Here is a 19,071-nt window from a genome sequence, read left to right as displayed (position 1 = left end):
GAGTCACACAGGAAGTAGAATCCGGGGACATTCAATTTGAAGGAGATTTTTTTTTGAGAAGGCATGAGAGAAGAAATTCTTTCTGGGTCCTCGACTGAAAAGAGAGAGTCATGAGAGTGACTTTCTCTGCCTCTGTGAGCTAGCAGGCTTTTACCCCAGCATCTGACTCCTGAGTCTTCATTGGTAAAATCAACGATTGAAATTTTGTTAAAAAAAAACCAACACATTATATGGATGGATCAGATTATGTTTAGGAATATACATATTTTCCTAAATATATGGAGTATGTGACAGGGTTTGAAGGGAAGAAAGGGATGTGGGAAATGTAATCTCACAGATTTTATAAAAGTAAACAAACAAACAAACAAAACCTCTTACTATATTTTTAAAAGAACACTCTCCTTAAGAAGTTTGTTTTATATTTAATGTTTGTAGAGGGGAAAGTTTGTGCTATTAAAACAGCAAACCACCACAAGTTCCACCCAAATTATGTACACATCTGTCTTTGTGATAGTCTTGTGATTTATAGAGCCTGTTTACCTGAAAGCTGATCGTAGCTGCTGAGATGGAGTTTGTATAATGAACTTCAGAGCTTTCTTGAAATTCATAGCTGTATAATAGCAAGACTGAGTAAAGAGTAACATTTCTTACCCTGCCTCCCACATTTTACATCCTTTGATCAATGATCTTAGGCTTCAGGTACAGACAGTGTTTGGAGTTTCCAGGGAGCAGCTTGTTCTGCAGTCTTTGGTCTTCTCAGTTTCTCTATGTGTGAGCACTGTGATGTGAGATTCACACATGTGCCTTTTCCTCGTTTGGGTCCTTTCTTTCAAGTCCTCTGATCAGTATACACAAGTAGATATCAAGGGTTGGAGGAAGTAATAGGACTGGAAAGAGGGTGGGTGCATTGTACAGTCTTTGGAAGGGCTGTTTTCCCTAGACAGGGGCCAATAGTAAAGACTATTTGAGAGTTGCAGAACTGTGGATGGATAATTCTTTAGAGGACAATGGAGAGAGAGTCTTTATACATTTTTCAAGTAAGAACCCATCCAGATGGCAAGCATGAAAGGTTGCTGCTCCTGCTCAAAATGCTGAGTTTCCTTCAGAGGAGAATTACAGTTCTTAAAATGAGAAGAACTATCAACAATTAGAGTTACTCGGAAGTTTTAAAAATTAGTCATGTACAAGGAATTTATGTGTTGATATATATATATATATATATATATATTATGCATGCATTGAAGAAGAAATGCATGTTTTCCAACATGAGCAAAATTTAAACCTTAAAAATAACCACTGTACTAGAATAAAATACGGACTCTTCTAATTAGAAAGAGTAACTTAGAACTCCAGAAATGTCATCACAGCCCAGGGTATAACACAGACTAGAACAGATGACATGACACAGCAGTGATACACACTGCAGAGCTCCACTGGCTGGACTTGGCCCTCATCTCTATTAAGGAAAATTGTTGATCAGTGTTCATACTTGAAAATTGTCTGTAGCCACTTACATTTATAGTCAGCACGTGACTATCTCTGTTTAGTCATTTTGAAATTGAATTGGTTTTAATCCATTTGCTTGGAAAATTAAGATGAAAACAAATGAAAAGCTCAAATGTACATGAAAAATAGACCATGCATACAATTTCGTGAATTAAATTACAATCAACAATCAAAAGAACAAAGTATACTATCTGGTACAGAAAGAAGATTAAGTGCAGTCTAACATAGATGAGTCTAATATATTATTTCAATTGTATTAAATTGTGAGCAAAAGAAAATAGACAGTCATGCGATGGTGGAAATAAAGACAAGTTGTCAGTGGTGAGAAATGACTAACCATACCTGTAAAACCTTTGATGAGCATCTATGTTACTATAGTGACAGCTTCTTTTATCTAGATTCCAGTTACATTTTTGCTATAACTTTCAAAAAATTATCATTTAATAGAGTTTTATTTGCTTATGTATCTGTTTCTTTATTATGGGGGGAGGGCTGTGATGCCATGTCTTTCTATTCAGGCATGACAATCCTAGAGCTCACTAGGTAGACTAGACTGTCCTTGAACTCACATAAATCCACCTGACTCTGCCTCCTGAGTGCTGGAGTTAAAGGCTTGAGCCTGCCTCTTATGCTTTGACATGTTAAACATGTTATTCTTCTAGTTCAAAACAAACAAACAAACAAGCAAACAAAGAAACAAGCTATGAGTTATAGAAACGTGTGGCAAGGCAATATTCTTTCAGCAACTCCCTCATATACTATCTCGGTTAGGAAACACTTCCTTACACAATTTTCTATCCCCAAGTATACCTAAATGCCACGCCTGCTACTTTGGCTCACGTTGTCCTCCTAGCTAGAATCATCTTCCTTTACCTTGCCCTACAGAAAACCTGTTCAATTGAAAGAGCTTATTGCACTGTTATTCTGCACTAATGGCCTCCTAAATATCTGTGAACATCTCTACATATTCCTACATATCTACACGTCCCTGCCCCTTACAATCTGTGTGCTTGTTTAAACCTTTTTTTTCTAAACTTCAAGGTTCCTTAAATCAGGGGTGGTTATCTTTGAATTTCCACACTGAAAGACTTGGAATAATGCCTGGCCTTCAAGAGGAGTGATAGTCTGTCAGTATTTGTAGAACCAAATTGACATTCATAATAATTTAAGCTATAATATCTTTATAACTCATTTTAGTTTTAGGATCTACATTAAATTTAGGTCATCTTTGAAGCTCCTCAGAAGGTCATGCTCATTTCATCTAAGCTCAAGGATGAGCGTAGGCACTTTATCACAGTATAAGAGAAAAGCAAATGATTAGTGTTTCAGTCTTCAAGAAGAAAAGGGTTGTTTTTGTTCTGTTTAGTGTTTTGTTGTTGTTGTTCTTATTTGTATGTTTGTTTGTTTTTCTGTCTTTTGGGGTTTTGTATTTCTGGTTTTGTATGGGAATGGATGTCCCAAGGAGGATAGATTGAATTTTGAGTGATTCTTCTTCTTCCTCACTCCCACCTCTCTCTCACTTACCTTCTCTCTCCACCCCCACTCCCCCGCCTCCCTCTCTCTTTGCTCATTCTCTCTCATTCTTCTCACTCTCCTCTAATTATCTTGTTATTGTTATTTTTGTCTGGACCCGGAAAGAAAAACCATCAGAAGCTAATAATAAGATTAAAAGGTAAAATGAAGGGGTGCTTTTTGTTGCACAGATCTGAGGAAGCTACAGTGCAGTTTCCAAATAGAAACAGGGATTGCACTGGCCACAACTCCACACTTCAAAATAGAGGGCAGGCTGTCTCTCCTTCAGGGAGTCACACCTCATTTACTGCCTCCCTTCCTTCTCACTTCCACCTTCTCAGCTTCTCTTCCTCCCTTCCCCTTCTCTTCCTCTTCCTCTTCCTCCTTTCTTCTTCAATTTAAAGTCTCTATTCTCTGTTGTCACTTAAATCAAGAAAATTTTTATATTTTCCCACCTGCTACTTGTTTTTTTACATTATTCTGCTTAAAAAAAATAAACCAACTGTAAACAAATCTTGAGAAGAAACTTCCAAATTGCAGCAATTTAGACTGAATGTTTTCTTCCTGGGTATAAGGATGTTTATTTTCCCAAAAATTGAAACTATACTATTTTTCCCATACAAGTCTTACTCATTGTTTATGGCAATATTGCTTATGGCTCAAAAAAATAACCCTCTTTAAATAAATCTAAGAAAGAGAAAAGATCATCCAAAATAAAACACAGTTGTCACTCTGTCCCACTCATGGCTTGAAGCTGCATTAATTAAATATGCCTTTTTTGTGGTTATAAATCTTCATGTGCCATTCTGGATATAGAAAAAAAAATGGCCTGTTCTTTGTATTACTCCCACAGATTCCTTAAGGTTTCCACTAGCTCTGTAGAGATACCTCATGGAAAAATACTTCAAAATGGCATTTATTGAAGATTGAAGCTAGAATTGAGAAAAATATATCAATGGTCTTGGAAAACAAAATAAAACGAAGCAAAAACGAACCTTTTAAAAGAAATACAACATATCTAACTAGATACATGTGTGAGCATGCTCTCTCTGTCTCTGTCTCTGTCTCTGTCTCTCTCTCTCTTTCTCTCTCTCTCTCTCTGTGTGTGTGTGTGAGAGAGAGAGGGAGAGGGAGAGGGAGAGGGAGAGGGAGAGAGAGAGAGAGAGAGCAAAAAAGTTAAAAAAAAAACAGGATTACATCACAGCATCAGATAAATATTTTACTTTAAACATTAAAACAACATCTGCTAATCTTCTTAATAGTGTGAATATTTTACTTTATTAAGTTAGCAGTGGTTAATGGCTTTTAAAGTAATCTGCAATTTAAACATCTCTCTGTCTAGTGACTAATTCATGGCATAGTCTTCAGCATTAATTCTTAATTTTATTAATAGAACATTGTTCTGTTTCTAGCAACTGAGACAAAATGGTACACCATTCTCTTGAGTCCCAGTAAGAGAGAATTGTCTAGTCTAGAAATATTTTGTTTTGGTTTATGATCTTTTTTTGTTTTTGTTTTCTGTTTTTTTGTTTTTGTTTGTTTTTCGAGACAGGGTTTCTCTGTGTATCCCTGGCTGTCCTGGAACTCACTCTGTAGACCAGGCTGGCCTCGAACTCAGAAATCCACCAGCCTCTGCCTCCCAAGTGCTGGGATTAAAGGCGTGAGCCACCACCGCCCGGCAGGTTTATGATCTTTCACGGTGCTTGATTTTCTTCTAGTTCCTCCATGTTCATCATGATACTCATATATGGAGACCAAAGAACAAGAATCTGATTAAAAACAAGAGACTGCCCTTCCCTGTTGTATGATTCTTCTCCAGATAGCAAAAAGAGGATAATTTTATTAGTTAGTTTTTGTTGCTTTCATTAAATATCATGCTTGACCTAGTCAATTTCTCAATAAAGAATTTGTTTGTGCTTTTGGTTCCAGATTAGTTTTCCTCAGGGGCAGGAGTCCTGAGATGAAGCTAAGAGATATTTTCCTTTATACTCAAGAAACAGAGAAAGACTCGATGTTGGGAAAGTTATAAATTCTCTAAGTCTGGCCTCAGTGCCATACTTCCTCCTGTGAGGCTCCACATCCTGAAAGTTCTATAACTTCCCCAGAAGATTTATCCAGTGGTGACCAAGTGTTCAAATCCATAAGCCTATGGGGGTACATTTCTCATTGAACCCCCACAATGGAGTGAATGCCTCAGGGGTGGAAAAGTTGGGGTTAAACTTCTCATAAGTACATTATGTATACATAATTTCTGCTCTCCTCTCTGGCTTTCTGCCAAATGTTATTAGAAGTACATTAGGCATGTGAAATTGTCCCTCAGCTCACTGACCATCTGTTAATTGTTTTTAATCTTATGTTCTTTAAGCTTTATATTTTCAATTATTTTTACTGTTAGGCCTTTGTGATGGTTAGTCTTTGAATTGGATGGTTTGAGAATTACCACCTTTGAGTTGTGTCTCTGAGGGTATTCCCAGAAGGGGTTAATTGATTTGGGAAATTTGGTATCACATGACAACAGTATTCGATGGACTAGGTTGCTTGGCTGAGCACAAAGAGGGAAGTGAGCAGAAAACCACTCTTCCTCTGATTCCTGCACAGACAGTGTGGATAGTTTCCTGCTTCCTTCTCCCATGACTGTTCATTGAGGATGCTCTATATTCCCTTCAGCTCTAAAGCCAAATAACTCCTCCCTCCCTTGTCATGTGTTGCGTCACAGCAATGATAAAGCAGTACTATCCTCAAGTTAATTATTGATATACCACATTTAATCTTCTGTTGCTCTCAAAGCATCTAGACATTTTAATGTTTAAAAATTTTTCTATGTCACTACTTACATTTTTGAACACATGAATATAATTTCAATTACTACCTTAAAACCTTGCCTATCAATTTTAGTTCTTTCGTTTACTCTGAGTTAGATTCCACTAATTATGACATATTACATCTCCCTTCTTAGTCCTAAGCTTAGTAGATTTGTTTATATACTAATTATCCTACCCTTTATTTATTTATTTGCTGTTTGCTTTTATATTTTCTTTTGCTTTTGCTTTTCATTATTGGATATGGTATTATGTAGTTTTATTTTTGCTCTCACACAGTTGTATTTCATATAAAGTGCCTATAGCTTTAAACTCTACTTTTAGATTTTATTTGCTATTTAGAGCTCAGAGGATTTATAGAAATAGCCTTGATATGAAATTATATGCCTAGCCTTATTGTATGTTGTTATGCAGAGTTTGGTTTATATCTCTGCTTTTTTTCTGAGAGGAGATGGAGGAACAGCAGATCTGGGAGAGGTGGAATAGGAGAGTGGGGCTGTGGGGAGGGGAGGCAAGAGAAGCTGCAGTTGGGATGTATTATATGGGATGTATTACATGGGAGAACAAAAATAAAACATACAAAAAATTTAGAATGGGAGGATTAAGTTTAAAATATTTATTAAAGTCATATATGAAGACATAGAATAGGTGGTTAAATATATATCTTATTTTATTAAAAAATCTAGTTACAGGCTACAAACTATTTATTTAATAAAAACCAAGCAATTGAACATATATACTGAAGTTTGCCACTACACTGAAGGATTAATGACAGAAATACAATATTACATCTGTGTTTTTATTTTATACTGATTCAGTAATTCTCAAAGCATGATCTCTGAATCAATAGCATGAATATTGCTTAAGAAGACATAAGTATACAAATGCTGACTCCCTGATGTTACAAACCTCAGAGGTAAAGTAGGCTACCAGTATTAGGAACCAAATAGCATCAACTTTGTGAACCCATCTAGTCACTAAATATTGGAAGAATATCAAGGACACCTTGGCTAGGGAGGTAAGTTGAATGAGCAGAATGTTCTACATGATGCATAGAGAAAAGACATTCCATGTGAATAGGACCACATGTAGAAAGGCACCGAACCTGTTCTTGCTTAGTTCCAGTTGTTATGATCAAATACTCTGAGAGAAAGCATCTTACAGAAAGACAGGCATGTTTGGCAGGATCGTAGAACTTCATAAGTAGTCAAGAGGAGAAAATAAATGGATTCTTGTTTGTTTGCTTGCTTGCTTGCTTGCTCATTTCCTTTTTTACTCAGGTAGCCTAAACCATTTTTATATAGTCTAGAGTCCAATCCATTTAAGTGGTGCCACTACTATGGGATAGTTTGCCTTGCTTCATCATTTAGCTATCAAGAAAGTTATCCACAGAAATACCAATAGGCCAACTCGATGATAATTCCTCATTTAGCCTCTTTCCCTAGGTGATTTCAGACTGTGTCAAGCTGAAAATTAAGATTAGCCATAGGGCTGGAGAGATGGCTCAATGGTTAAGAGCACTGACACAGGCCCTGAGTTCAAATCCCAGTAACTATATGGTGTCTCCCAACCATCTGTAATGGGATCTGATGCACTATTCTGGTGTGTCTGAAGACAGCTACAGTGTATTCATATACATAAAATAAATAAAATCATAAAAAATATAATGTTTCTTTTAAAAAAGACAAGCCATACCAGTATCTAAGTGATATTCAAATAATTTTATTATATAATATGTTTAAGATTATTTATATTATTTTTATTATTTAAAAGAGCTATCTGAGAAGCATGGAGTTCCACTTCCAAGTCATAAAGTCAATGAAATTTCATTTGTTCCTAGAAACTTCATCAGAGAAATAAAACAAAAACAAAAACAAAAAAGCAAAAAAATAAACCAAAACTCCCCAAATCCACAAAACAGCAAAAGTAGCATTTCAAAGATGCAAATTTTATAAATATTTTATAGTATTTACATATGTAAATTGAATACCAGTAAGTTTCTAATACTAACTGTATCCCATGAGATTATAGGCAAGTCAGAAATTCAAATTTCATATCTTTTTTTTTCTGCTGTAGCTTTCTTCTAAAAACCCAAGGCAGTGCTCCAGCATAGAGGAGTAAGTACATGTTAACAAACTGAATTTATACTATTTTTAAAGCACGTTCCCTCCCTTCAGCATTTTGAACCATGTCACAGGTGTACTGTGATTCATAGCTTGTGTTCTAAGTAATCTTCCTTTTAGTGTGTGTGCATTTGCATACCACAAAAAGTAGAGCATGATTAATTACAGTGTTTATAGCCCTAATAAAGTGCTGTCTTGAAATAAATATGGTCTGCCTATAAAGGCATTCTTAAACACTCTACTTTCATCCTCTTAAAATGTATAAGACAGATACTACCTGTCCAAGTCCCCCATAGACAGCTTGGATCAGATACTCCAAAGGGGAGTATAATGCTGAGACAAGGTCTTAGAGGCCAGGCATATTAAATTGGCTGTCAGGTACAGGGATGTAAGTGCAGTATTGGGAATGGAATATGAAGCCAGAGGTCTGAGGCAAATTAAGCCAAGAAATGAGTGGGAGGTGACGAATAAAAAGAGGTCCACACTGAGCCAGCCCAGGATGAGTTGCCCTGAACCAGACCTCTGCGCCTCCCTTCAGAACTTCATTCTGATGGCTGCTTTTCATAACATGTTTTACTTAGGGTCTAGGGTACACTGGTCCATTCTTAAAAACACTCTGGCTTAATTCAAGTAGAAAAAAAAAAACCCAAACAAGAATTTCAAACTACAGTGCTAGTAGGCAATCTCAGAAGAAATATTCTGTTCTTTATTTATCCACTTATATCAAAAGCATCATGATTTAATCTATACCTGAGCTCATCATTTCTGAAATACATTCATCACTTCTGTTTCTTTTGGTCTCATCTTATTCAACATTACTTTTAAAATGTACTCAATAGCTTACAGTTAAGTATATAGTATAATATTCAGATGATTCTATCACATATCTACATGTTATGTTACTTTGTATAGGTGCCATACATGGATTCAAATGGTGTATTTGTTCGGTTGTTATTGTTGGGAAGAGACACTGTGTCCAAAGCAACTCTTATAAATGAAACTATTTAATTATATCTGGCTTATAGTTTCAGAGGTTTAGTTCTTTATCATCATGGGTAGAAGCATGGTAGTGTTCAGGAAGGCATGGGGCTGGAGGAGGCAAGAGTTCTACAGGCATCAGAAGGGGACTGGATTCTATACTGTGTGGAGCTTGTGCACAAGAGAACACTGAAGCCCACCCAACCATAGCATATTTCTTCCCACAAGGGCGCATCTCCTAAAACTGCCACTACTCATGGGCCAAGCATTGAAACACACGAGTCTATGAGGATCATACCTATTCAAATGACAACATGTGTTAAAAAAGTTGGAGTTGAACACCTGAAGATTTTCTGTAGATTATAAAAATCTGAAATTGCAAGTTGTTCATTTCCCAAAAATCTTTAGTACATTCTGCTATGGAGAAACTCTTGGCACTCTGGCAAATATCCTTGTGGACTGCCTCTGTAAACAGGGTGAGGGCCATCTGTCTGGGCAGAAATGAAAGTCATCCTCCTAAGCATAGATAAAAGAATGTTAAATGATGTATTTATCTAGCCTTATTTACAGTGTATGACTCCTTTCCTAATCAGCACAGTGTTGAGCTCTAAAGCTTAAAATGACGAACGTTCTTTGACTCAGGATTTCCCAAAGGCTGCTTGGAACATCTAATATATTGAAAAAGAAAGAAAGAAGAAAGAAAGAAAGAAAGAAAGAAAGAAAGAAGGAAGGAAGGAAGGAAAGAAAGAAAGAAGGAGGAAGAGAGAGAGAAAAAGAGAGAAAGAGAGAAAGAGAAAAAGAGAAAAGGAAATGCCTTAAGGTACCATAAGGTTTTATTTCTACATATTAAGCACTGGCTTCTGTTTTGACATTTAGGTCGTCAGAAATGATTTGCCAGCTGAACATTGAGTCAGCTGCCTCTAGGAGTCCTTTTTGTTCATGAGGATGGTAGTGATCTACCAAAAGACCCTTGAGGTAGGGGATGCCATCCTGGATGCATTGAGATATCAGAGAAAAATACAAGAGCTATGTAAATTAATATGTTTGGACTATAATACTTTAGGTTAATATCAACAGTTTCTATCTGTAAAGTATTAGAATCATTGAATAAAACAAAATATCTCTTATTTTTCAATAAATATTCATTGATTGACTTCAACATAGAAAATATGACAGAAAAGTAGGTATATATACATCATGTTTCAATATTTTACATAAAAGGAACCTTGTATTACTTATATATTATATTATATATTGTATTCTATGTGATCCAGCTTAAAGTATGAAATGTATGAGAAAGAATGTGAAATCACACTTGAAAACTTCATCTATAGGAAACAATTTTCTTTAAGGGCCTAGCACACACAAATGCCAAAATGTTCACATTCATTTACTAACTGTGTTCAGTGTTGCGAAATTATTCCTCAAAATAAAATCATTTTCTTATGTCAAAAGATCAGAACTCTTCTCTGAGCATAAGTTTGGGTTAAGTTGGCATTAAATTTGGAACTTATATATAAAACCATAGGACACCTCCACTACTCCTTTTCTATTGTTTATAATGATCCTATTGATCATTATATATTATTAGTAACCATTTAAAAATTATAGAGACACTTGGAAAACTGGCCACATATACAAAGTAGGAAGTCTTAGTTTATTTTTATATAATTTCTTACAGACACCAACAATATTCCAGCAGTCATTAAGTATGCCTTTGAAGAGCAGAAGCCACCTCTTAGCCAATATTTAAGTAATATGTTATGAACTTTGAAAAACTGTTCTCTTAAGAGCAACCATAGCTCTACATTTCGTATTTGTTAACAATACCTTGCTGTTGCTCTACGGATCAGGGAAGGTGGTTATGTATCTTGCCCGTGGACAGTTACCTCTGTGTATCACCTTTTCATTCTCTACTTTCAAGGTAGCTTCAAGGGTCCCATTTCAGCTGTGGCTTGACTTGTTATAGCCACCCACTCATTAAGGAAATCATATAAAAAGGTTTCTGCACAGGCTCTTTCCTATCAATGGCTACACAATAGTCTGATATTACCACTTCCTCTTAACTTGCATGTTCAAGCATCTATAGTGAAAACTTGGCAGATACTGATAAAAAATAACACAAGAGGTGTGGAAACTACAGCAGCTCAACATGTTAAAATGTGGAAGTCTTAGGTGTTTATGGATGCAGATGTGGAAAAGTTAGGAAAAGTGTTCCAAGTTTCAGATATTAGGGTGAATACATTTTGAGAAACTGTTATTCAGCATGATAACAACCATTAGTAAGAAGAAAGATTTGAAATATCTTCATCACTCACAGAGAAAAGATGTATGTGTGAGAAACAGATATTATTTAAGTCAGCTATGCAATTCAGTACACAATGTATGCTTGTATCAAAATATCATATTGTATACTTTGAAAATATATAATGTTTACAAATCATACACAATAACGGCTGAAAGAAAGATCCTTGGAGAAATGGCATTGGAGGGGTGATGAGCTGACATCAGCAATATGGAGGCATAATCTTACTATGTAAAAAAAGATCAACTGCTATATATTTGTGGAGATTGCTTTGAATGGTTACCACAGATATCCTTAATTCATATACTGTCATAAAAATTTATTATTACTACCCAATAAATAATCTTTCATATCACTCTTTAATAAAAGTGTTATGCCTACGACTTATCACCCTCCCACTGCAGTGACCCAATGCATGTGCAAAATTTTGCTCTAGTCAGTCAGTAGACCTTTAATAACTGTTTGTTAAATGAAAGTGAATTACATTTTCATAACACCCATTTATGTTTTCTTGCTACATCAATTCTATTCTCCTTCCAATAATCTTGAGGTCAATGGATTTATTTTTCTGGAGCATAATTTTGATCATAACTTTTTTCTGCTCATAAATGGTAAATGACTCCCTTGTGTCTACAGAAATACAAATTCTTTGCTCCATTATCTGAATTCATTAAAAAAAATCTAGCCTTACTGCACTCAGCCTTACATAGCTATGAATGTCACATCCGAGGATTCATCAAACTGCAGACCAAAACTGTTTTAAATAGAAAACAAAACAAAACTGTATATATGAACATAAACATACGTTTTCCATACAACAATTACTTAAATGATATGTAAAATATTTATATATATTTACAATATTTAGTATATATATATATGATTTAGAGATTATTTAAACATACAGAAAGCTGTGCCTAAGCACTAATCAAGCAGCATTCCATTTTATATCAGGATTCGAATAACATTAGATAGTTTTGCATCCAATCTCCCATTGAAATCACAGAATCTTATTTCTGCCCAACCTAATTTACTACTACTACTGATTTTGGCCAAACCAATAGAACTTTGGTCTATTTTCCTTACATATGTAACCAGTTTTAGAGTCAATGTTAGTTTCTAAACTGGAAAGTTCTGATTCATAGTTTATGTTTTCTGAGAAAGCTATATTATTCCCAAATTCCACCTACCTCTACTGAAGTCAAATCAATCTTCTGTTCATAACTGTAGTGAAATCATTTATTTATAATTTATGCTAGCTTTACATACTGTGGATATTGTAAGTTTATACATACAAGTCTTTTTTATTATACTCTATGATAATTCCTTTAAGGGTCATATTTATGGTTTTATGAAATCTAGCATAGTATAATAAACATAGGGATTTTAATGGGCACATAGAAAAGTATAAACATTTCACAAGTATAGCGCTTAATGAATATTTAGGACTGTGCACTTTATTGAATTGTTCCTCCTTAACAAAGGTATGGAATAACCAGCAGCTGAGGTCTTTTCTCATGTTCCTTCTGAGAAAGAAACTCATGCCAATAATAACAATTTCTGTCACCATATATCAGGATCATCTCTGTCTCAACTACACACAAATGTTGCCATTCATTATGCATTCTTTTGTGTCTAGCTTTCTTTGTTCAGCATATGTTTATGAGTTATATTATTGTTCCCCATATATCAGTTCATTCCCCTTCATGAATATAGTATTACTTTCATGTGATGATTCCATAATTTTTACCAATGAATATACATTATCAGTACATGACTCATATTTATTGATAAATATTTGCATTTCTTCCTTTTTTATACTATGAGCAGCATTTTAAAATTCTAAGTTTTATAGATAGATAGATAGATAGATAGATAGATAGATAGATAGATAGATAGGATAATCATCTGGTTATTTAAGTTTTCAAATGTTTGAGTCAGAAATTTTTATTTTCTTCAAAATATTCCTGGAGTAGTTGCTTTACTGCTCTTTCCTTGGCTTGTTGAATTATTGAGGAAGAAGAGACAAATATTATCAAATCCAAGCTCTAGCTCAGACAAGGTGGCATTTCTTTTTCTTTTTGATGTCATTACACAGGGTTTCCTGGGGACATGATTCTTAACCTAGGAGTCTCATTGATTTGTTTTGTCTATTTTTTCTTTAAAATTACAGTTCGTAGTTTGATAAAATAGGAGCGTTCATATTCTAATCATAACTAGTATAGGTTTTGTACTCTCATAGTAACCAACTTAAATGCCAGTAAAAGTATATAAAATAATTACTTTTAAACATTTAGACAAATAAATGCTGTTGAACTATCACACCCAGTGGGAGGGAAACAAATTGGGTGAACCTAAAGATTTCTAGCTTTCTTCCTGACCAAAATTTCTACCAAAAAAAAAAAAAAAAACTCAGGGAAAGGTTGTCAGTCACCCAGAAGTTTAGAGATTTCTATTAGAGACTGGCTAGGAAGAAGCATTAGTTGCAATTTTAGAAGCTGAGGAAATAAAGGCCACTCTGGTTCTCTGCCTGATGACTTAGTTTCCAGTCAGTGCACCCTATGCTACTTTTGTGCTTCCTTGCTGTGTACATATGTATGGGAGAAAAGGAATGGAAAGACACATATATACATGCATACTACACGCACAGAGAGAGGGAGAGAGAGACAGAGACAGAGACAGAGAGACAGAGAGAGAGCATTCTATAGTCTCTTGTTAGTAAGGACACTAATTATATTAAACCAGGGTTCATTTATTTTTGTCACCAATTTTAAATGTAATGTCATTTATATAGAGAGGGTATATCTCCCAAAAATCATCTGGATAATTGGAAATTTAATATATAAATTTAATAGGGAGGCATAATTCAAAGGATGGCAATTTTCCTTATCAATTCCTGTCCCCACTTTTATTTTTTAAAATAGTTATTGAATTCTATGCTTGGATTTTTGCCAGCATTCTGTATGTATACCATGTTTGTGCCTTTTGTCAGCAGTAGTCAAAAGACGGCAAATGGATCCCTAGAACTGACTTCATAGGCAACTTATGTACAACCATGTGGGTACTGTGATCCAAACCCATGTTCTCTGCAAGAGGAACAAATGCTCTTAACCTTTGTGCCATCTCTCCAGCACTTTGTTCTGTCTGTCACCTTTCTGTATCTTAGTATCCCTGTCAATATTTGGATTAATGTTTGAAATAGTATATAAAAATCTACTCACTGGGTTATTTTTCCCTTCCTCTATCATCGATTAACTTATCTTGAGGGTGAAGCTGGAGTAGAGAAACAAGACCCTGTAATGTAGTCAAGACTGATGTGACTTATGGTTGATTTATGATATTCCTTGGGCTTGGCTACCTTTAGTTAGTTACTCATAGCTCGGAGTTCTCAACCTGTGTGTTATGACCCTTTTGGAGGCCAAACCCCCTTTCACAGAGGTTGCCTGGGACCTAGGAAAAACAGATATGTATATCACGATTCATAACAGTAGCAATTGTACAGCTATGGGATAACAACAAAAAAATAATGTTGTGGTTGGGATCACCACAACAGAAGACACTCTATACAAAGATCACAGATCTAGAAAGATTGAGAACCCTTACCTTAGTAGACCATTGCATTAACTTATTTTTTTCTAACTTGGCCCCTCCTACAAAAGACTCTTCAATCATCATCTTATCAATAGATTATTCTAATAACAAAGTTACTCTCCTCTTGTTTCTCCATAGCACTACTCATTGGTGACCTGAGGCTTTTCAGTAGACATTTGATCTCCAAACCATCCTGGGGGTTGAAGCTGAAAGACACAGCTGAAGAGCAAAGCATGCTCTTCATGTTTTCTCTGTGTAACCATTTGATCATTGAAGACTCAAAATACTAGTCAAATTATTGTAGAAAATGGAGATACTGCAACTCTTTCTGATAAGCATTTTACTTTTATAAAAAACAAAAGGAATTTTGGATAAAAATTACTATTTAAAATATGAAAACTTTTATGAGTATGAATTCTTTAATTTGGAGCATCTGATATGTGGCTGTTTTTAGATATAAAATGGTATTTTATGCAGAATAAATAAAAGGCTTATGTATTAACATGTGCATTTCATTACTTAGCGTGTGCTCTTGGTATTAAATTTTAATGCATGTTAATAAAATGGGTTAAGAACTTGGCATTTCTTTTACAATGAATGAGAAAACAGGCAATCCATGGGGAATATAACACAATGTTCTAGCTTTTCTCCAATTTAAATTTGGCAAATCTAATAGTTTAATATTCATAGATAAATGATCCAATGCATAGGATTTCCAGTGACTGTGGAGGCACTGTGATGTTAAGAAGCATATGTAAGATTTGGGAGCTGTTCAACTTCTATAGTCGTGTTAAAGCTATTCTGTTACTTTAATTTGCAGTTGAGAGTAAGGACCACTCTGGAAATGTGGATATGCATTTGACTTGAAATTGTCAATGTGAAGAAAAGTGAAAATAGTGTTCTGAGGTTTTGTGGGATGTGAGGTAGCATGGCTCAGTGGTGGGGAAACCTAGAGAGAAATAATGGGCTTCTGAGGAGTGTGGTCAATGCATTTGTTAAGTGATGTTGATAGAACTTAGTCTCCTCACTTCCCACAGATAGGAGGAAATCAGAGTGCTACCTTCTTTAAGTACAATTACATAAAACTGACTAGGAGTCTGGCAGAAGATTTACATTGCAAGAAAGTATAAAAAGATACAGTAATCAAATTTCAAATGTAAATACTTTTTAAAAAGTGAGGGCGAGGTCCTAGAATGAATACAAACATCTTTAGAAACTTCAGGCAAAGCAGAGGCTTTATGAAAGCCTCACATTCACTTTATAAAACAAAGAAAAATTATATAGAAAAGTTTAGTCCTGAAAATCTACACACAAGTGACAATACACTGGCTAAGTGGGTTATATTAGGAATATATGTGGTATTTATGCAACAACAATTTAACAATAAAAAAGAGACCATGAATCTAATAGAAAGCATGGGGGGGCTGTGTGGAGGAAAGTCAAGAAAAAAATGATAGGATTATAGTCTGAAAACAAGAGGAAAAAATGTATCACCTCCATAGGAAGTGGCAGATTTCTCTCTGAAATTCCAGAGATGAGAGCTTCCTCTAACAACCTTTCCCTCTCACGTCCTTCTTATTCAGCATTGTGCTGCCCTCGCCCAAATCACTCATTGGGGAATCCCAAGCAGCATGGCTATCATTTCATTAATTCTGGGCAACGTTAATGGCAATTTTTAACTCCACACAGTTCAAGGGCAAGGTTACTGAGGGGAATGTAAATTCACTGAATGTCCAAAAGAGTTCCAAAGAAATGGAATGGCTTTATCACTTATGTTATTTGTTTTATAATTTTGTCATAAAACTAGTTGTGTCTGTGTTAAAGGAGCAGTTTCTTCCCATTAAGACAATAAATATAGAGCCATCTTCATGGTAGGAAGGAGTGTGGCAGCTGTCACACAAAGAAATTGGTCATCTGTTCTTTACATTAGAAACAATCTTTGGAGATTGTTATTTTCTGTATTTTAAACTAATAAGAAACAATGTTATTCTTGATCTTAGCTAAAAGACAGGGAAGAACTGTTTTATTTTTTTAAACATGAATTAACATAAACATAAAATGTGGGTTTTAGGAAAACTAAGTAACCTCTGCAAGAGGTGGTGTTATTGATATTTTGATTACTATGAATATATAATTTACTTCCATTATCAGCCAATTCCAGTGTTTTCTTCAAGCATTATCTTCTACAGAAGTGTTTGGAATATATCAGCTCCTCCTTGCCTCAACTGTTTTCTTTTGCTGTGTGTCATCCCTCACTCCATACATCTTTCCTTCCATCTCTCTCAAGTATCTTTGCCTGTCTCCTTCCATTTCTGAAATAGCTTCCTTTTTTCTGCTATCTTACAGACTTGACTACAATCAGCATTCTGAGCTATTCTACATAGGCAAGCACTTTTATTTTATCACTAGGAATAATGTAATATTGGCAATTCTCTATTGGCAAGGACACACCTTAAGTACTTATAGTAATTAAGAGGGAAGAGAGTAAGATTATTCTCACCAGTAAAATACCTCTTAATTGTTTCCATTGTTACGTACATAAATTTGTATAAAATTTTAATATATCTAATTTTTTGAGAGGTGATAGTATATGGAGAGGTATTGTATCACTGTTATATAGTAAGTCCATTTAATCACCTTTAATCTATTAATAATTATAAAATTAGGAAGGTTCTAGAGTAACAGGTTTTCCATATGGTATTTGTGAAGGTCTTTATGCTCACACGTACATTCTCTTCTCCCATTTCTCACCCTAATTCTTCCTCTCCTATGATCCCCCTTTTTGCTTCATAGATACTGCATTCTATTTTCCTTCCTTAAAATTCCTACCCATAGTTCCTCATTAGGTTTCAGTCTACTGTGGGTATTCTATTTTAAGCAAACATATTTAAAGATTCAAAATAGTATCCACATAAAAAAGAGAACATGAGGCACTTATCTTTCCAAGTCTAGGTTATATCACTAGGGGTGAATATTTCTAGCTACTTTCAGTTTACTTCAAATTTCACATTTATTTTAATAAGTAAATAATATTCCATTGTACACTGAATGACATTTTCTGTGTACATTCTTCTGTTGATGGATGTCTAGCTTGTATCTGTTTCCTGGGTGATATGATTACAGCATCAATGAACATGGATGAGCAAGTATTTCAGTGAAAGACACAGAGTCAATTGGAAACATGCCCAGGAGAGGTGCACCTGGATCACTTGTAGATTTTTTTGTTACTTTGGGACGAACTTGCAAACTGGTTTTCATAGTGGCTGAGCTAGTTACATTTGTTGTCACTTGTATGTTTGATCTTAAGACATGCTGACTATGTTAAGTAAGATAAAGATATTCTCAAAAATACTTTATGAATCATAAAAACATATTACTTGCCCATTTGTATTTCTTCATTTGAGAACTCTTCAGTTTAGATCTGTGCCCCTATTTATAATTGTGGTTTTTTTGTTGTTGTTGTTTTCTAAATGCTTACTATTTTGAGCTTTTATGCACCTTAGACACAAATCTTCTGTCAGATGCCTTGCTTGCAAGTATTTTTCTCATTCTGTAGGCTGACTCTTTACTCCAATGATTGTGCTTCTTTTCCATAATAACATTTGGTTTCACCATGTTCCATTTTTCAAATGTTGATCTTAATTCCTTTGCTATAGCTTCCACTTCTGAAAATCCTTTCTTGTGTCTATAAGTTGAAACATATTCCATATTTTTCCTCTATTATATTTGGTTCAAGTATTAGAATGAGTTCCTTGATCCCCTTGAAATTAAACTTTCTGCAAGGTGAGATGTAAAGGTGATGTCTTATGTCCCATTTGACTGGAATCATTTGTTGAAGATGCTTTCTTTTCTCTGGAGTATATTTTGATTTCTTTGTAAAATTATCACATGACTGTAATTAAGTGTGTCTGTATGTAAATTCAAATTTTTAGTTCATTTATCAATGTGTCTTGGTTTTCTTTGGCCAGTACCATTCTTTTTAATACTTTGTTTACATTTATTACTATGTTTTTGAAGAATAACTAGAAACCATGGACAGTGATATCTCCATCTGTTCTGCTGTTGAAGATTATTTGGTCTCTTCTGGGTCTTTTGCATTTCTATATGAATTTTGAAATTATCTTGTCATCTTCTGTAAATAATACCTTAAGAGTTTTGATGAGGCTAACACTGAATCTATACATTGCTTTTGGGTAAGATGGCCATTTTCACAATATTAATACTACTAATCTATGAA

Source organism: Grammomys surdaster, unplaced genomic scaffold, assembly GCF_004785775.1.
Source record: "Grammomys surdaster isolate TR1022 unplaced genomic scaffold, NIH_TR_1.0 225, whole genome shotgun sequence".
Classification (NCBI taxonomy): domain Eukaryota; kingdom Metazoa; phylum Chordata; class Mammalia; order Rodentia; family Muridae; genus Grammomys; species Grammomys surdaster.
This window is presented reverse-complemented; position numbering follows the sequence as displayed.